The sequence below is a fragment of the Nanorana parkeri genome, unplaced genomic scaffold (genome assembly GCF_000935625.1).
Source record: "Nanorana parkeri isolate BGI_ZX_2015 unplaced genomic scaffold, ASM93562v1 scaffold1670, whole genome shotgun sequence".
NCBI classification, from domain to species: domain Eukaryota; kingdom Metazoa; phylum Chordata; class Amphibia; order Anura; family Dicroglossidae; genus Nanorana; species Nanorana parkeri.
Window position 1 is genome coordinate 71174 of NW_017307938.1, and position 4906 is coordinate 76079.

Sequence of the window (4906 nt, forward strand, 5' to 3'; positions counted from 1 at the left end):
GCAATGTAGTTGTACTTGAAACTTTCTCGTACAGCTTTGTTCTATTCCATGTCCTCCTGGCTGGTGTCAATTTACACAGCCAGAGGAAGCATGAGGAGTGGGGGGTGAGAAGCTGTAAAAAAGGAAAATAAACTCACCGAGCAGTCAGACGCGCCGCAGGTCTCCCTCTGCAATGTCAGGCGGCAGCTGCTCGCTGGGTCCTCACGCCCGAGGCCCCACGCCTGCCCTATTAGCTGCCAATGTTGTGCTCGCCGCCCAGCCTGCTTGTCACTGCCCGGCGCCCCCTCACAACCACTCAGTGGGCCCCCCCACAGCTGTGGGCCCCGGGGCGGTGGCACCGGCTGCACCACTGGTAGTTCCGCCCCTGTGTCAACCAATGTCTGCTGATGTAACACCCACCAAAGAGAGGGTCCCAAAGGGAGACCCGCCGACCCGGTACAGTGAAATGAACATTCACGTGCCAAATGTTTTGGAGCCCCTAAGATGCGGCCAGCTAGCTGTGTGTTGTGAGAGGAGGGGGCCACCCCTCCCCAAACGTTTTCAAACTTCCTGTTGTGGGCAGAAGCAGTCACCAGGTGAGGGCAAAAGCCCATATCTGAGCCACGGTACCCGGTATAAGCACCCGCACCGCCTGCCCCACTCCTCCATGGCAAGTAACAGAACAAAGAAAAAAGTGCACAAAAAGAAAGTAAGAGAAAGTAAAAAAAAGACTCAGGGGTGTGGCTCCCAGCCCGGAATTGAATTGGCTACAAGCAGGCTGCCCACCCCTGTACACAACAGCAGGCCGCAGAGATTAGCACCAAACACCGCCTGGGTTAGGGGCCATGGACACCTCCCCAGGTGCCCACACCCAATGGCAGGTCAAATTCAAGGTGCCAGCAGCCCCCCTCCCAAACACACAGGGCCCCCCCAGCCACCGACCACATGCATACCGCACTGTTGGGGGAAAGAGTACCCTACAGAGCTCCACAAAAAGACAACCACTCACAGGGAAAAGATGGGGAACCTCTGGCCAGAACCACGGTGTCATCTGCCTGGAAAGGGACACTGGGTACACACATGACTGGTCAGTCCTGATCAACTAGTCACACAGAGAAACATCTCATAGGCTGCTTTGCAAAAACAGAGCTGTCGCAGCCAAACCTGCCATAGTGAGGAACCATCTGGCAGGCCTGGGAAAGACTACAAGAAACTATAGATATCCAGCTTGTCAGCCAGCCTGCTCTTGATTGAAAAAGTCCACTAACACGGAAAAAAAAGGAGAGAAAAAAGAATCTCCGCAAGAATTCTCACATTCTTACTCCAAAAAAACGGCTGTTGGCACGGGGGGGGGGTTTGGTCACCAGCAAAGGCCGTCCCTAGGCTATCTTTTTGTTTTGTGCCTAGTGTCCTACTCCTGCAGGTGGCAGTATAACCCAATGGTACAAGATCTACCAATCTTTGCTGTGTCCTTCAATGAACGAAAGAGAAAAATATTTCTTTTGACAAGTGTATAAAATAAGGCCTTTACTCAACCAGTCACTGTCTGGGGGGTCAGGGAGGCACGAATTTGCAAAAATCTGAGCACTTTAGCAGGCTCTGGCCATGGCAGCTGAAAAAGCAGGAGTATGATATTGTGACCAATGGAAGTTGTTTTCTTCATCAGGTTAGTCTTAGGAATTCTGAAAATTCTGTATTTTTGTTGTCTTTATACCAGACCTGGCATAGGGGGAGGATGAAGGGTTGCCTGCAATACATTGTATACAGGGTTGTCTGCCTAACCTTTCCCATTAATCATCAGTAAAGAAATAAGTTTGTATCTGCAACATCAACATTTGCCCCAGGAAGAGTTAAATTCAACACAGATGAGGTTACAGAATTTGAGAGTTCCCATTTAAAATGCCATTTCTGTGGGCATGGCTTATGCATGGCGCTGAACGGTTGCACTTAAGCAGAGCTCCCGCCACAGCCCGCACAAAATTGCCGTTATATTGCTTAACCACCTCTTATTTCACGTTCCGGTTGCTCACTACCATGGGGAGGAAAAGCCAACGTTCCTCTGGCGCGAAAAAAGCTACCTCTGGTACCTTGAAAAGGTATTTAATCACGGACACGAGATCCTCTCAGGCCTCCTCCTCGCAGCCTACCACATGGCAGGCGCCTGCGGATCGGTCAGTGGAACATGATACCCAAGCCATGCCAATGACCCCTGATTCCCCGTGTTCCACTAGCGAGTCGGACCCTCCCTCTTCCCCGATACTGCTGCAAACGGAGTTGCAGGTATCGGAGGTCATGAGGGACCTTCCAACGAAGGCGGACCTGGCCCACATATTCCAAGCCCTGGAATCCTCACTCAAGCAGGACCTATCCAACATGAGAACGGACTTATCACATCTACTGACCAGGGTGGAGGACTCGGAGTCACGGCTGGACGACCACGACAGAGTTATCCGAGATATCCGGGAAACCCAACGTCAGGTGATCTTGACACAGCGGAATATCCTATACAAGTTTGAGGACCAGGAGAACCGCAACCGCCGAAACAATCTGCGGAACCGGGGCCTACCAGAAGCTACGCGGACCCTGACCTAGCGGCTTCCCTACAGGGCATCTTCAACTCTATCCTGGGTAGGCCGGTATCCACACCCATACGCATCGACAGGGCCCTCCGTCCGCGCAATCTCTCCGACTCTGCACCTAGAGATGTGATCTGCCGGTTCCACAACTATGGAGAAAAGGAGGAGGTTTCCCGTAAACTGAGAGGGATGTCGTCCATTGACTTTGATGGTGCCCAGCTGCACATCTTTCCGGACCTGGCCAGAGAGACTTTGGACTGGCGACGAGCCTTACGCCCTCTCCTGGATCAACTCAGACGAGCGGAGATCACCTACCGTTGGGGCTTCCCTTGCCAGCTTGATCGCCAGGAAGGGGGGGCCGATCGGCGGTATTGCGCTTCCCAGAGGAGCTGGAGGCGTTTTGCTCGGATCTGAACATCCCGGTACCCGACTTGCCCGGCTGGGTCAACGCGGTTAATAGATATGGTCTCTTCTAATGTGCTGCACCCAGGGGGTGCTCCTGACTCATGATGGCAACTTTTAACTTAGCCTCTTATAACATGAGAGGCCTGAACACCTCCGCAAAACGATATCAGGTTTTGAGGGAACTCCACAGGCTCTCTAGTGACATAGTGTTTCTTCAGGTGACACACCTGTCACATTCTACCAATACACGTCTGGACTCTTACAGGTATCCCCCCTGGTACTACAGTCTTTCAGACTCCAACAGAGCTCGGGGAGTTGCCATTGGTATCCGCAGGGGCACCCTTTAATACTATCTGAAATTAAAGTGGATGATGGGGGCCGATTTGTGTTTTTGAAGGGAACTCTTGGCAACGCTTCCTGTACATTGGCTTGTATCTACTGTCCGAACCAGAATCAAACTGGCTTCCTGTCCAGGACACTCAATAGCCTCCTTGACTTTGCCTCAGGGATATTGCTGGTAGGGGGGGACTTCAATCTGGCGTTGGACCCACACATAGACATCTCCACGGACGCACGGCGCTCTCTTATAGCCAACAAGACTTTTCTCACTACTCGGCCATGCACATGACTCACGTATTGATATAATTTTCATTGATCACCACCACCTCCTCCACCTGGTCAACTCAGCCTCCATAGCCCAGAGGACGGTGTCTGATCATTCCCCAGTTCTGACCTCCCTCACCTGGCCATCCCTACCATCCAAGTCAGCTAATTGGAAATTGAATGAAAATGTATTGCTTTGCCCCATTTCCAGAGCTCAGCTGGCTGAGGATATAAGGCATTATTTTCAGCTGAATGCCGTACAGGAATCCTCTCCAGCGGTGGTCTGGGAGGCGCACAACAAAGCCATGACTAGAGGTAGATTGATAGAGCTGAGTGCCAGGAAAAAACGGGAGTCGGATCGGTAATTGCAGACACTACTGGCTCGAATACAAGTTCTAGAACGACTGCATACATGCTCTTTACAAATGGAACACCTGCATTCCCTCCAACAGTGCAGGGTAGACCTGAAACAACTATTAGATCGTAAATCCACATAAAATGTATGTGGATGCGTCAACGAATGTATGAGTGGGGCAACAAACCGGGGAGACAATTGGCTAGATCTCTGCGCCTTAAACAATCGGCAACGTAGTTTATCCCCAAAATTAAGACTACAGGGGATAAACTGGTACATCTCTCACAAGATATAGCCAAGGTGTTTTGCGAGTATTACCGCACCCTGTATAATGTAGCTGACACAGGTACACTTTCTACAGATCCCCCTCAGCTTAGGAAAACTCTTATAGATGAGTAGTTACGCAATGCCCACCTCCCATCGCTTCCGGTGGAGGAGCTGGAGGCCATGGAAGCGGACTTTACGAATGCTGAATTTTCAAAAGCGCTACACGCGATGGCTACGGGCAAAGCTCCAGGCCCGGTTGGGTTCACTCTTCAATATTATCGCACCTTTGAGGATCTATTACCCCACCTGACCAATTACGCTAACTCCATCAGATCTGGAGGACAATTGCGCACAGAAACGACCCTAGCTCACATTACAGTCCTGCCCAAACCAGGTAAAGACCCCACCTGCTGCTCTAGTTTCAGGCCCATATCGCTGTTAAATGTGGATATCATCAAATTGTACTCGAAGGTTCTGGCACTCCGTATCCAACCGCTGTTACCTAAATTTGTATTTCCAGATCAGACCGGATTCATACCGGGTCGGGAAGCTAGAGACAACTCCCTGCGCACCCTACATGTCATGTCTTGTATTCGCAGGGTGGCCTGGGATTTCCTGCTGGCGACATTGGGGGTCATGGGGTTGCGCTCAGGAATGATGTCCAGGATTGCGGTATTATATCAGAATCCTATGGCCAAGGTGAGGATTAAGAGTGCTCAGC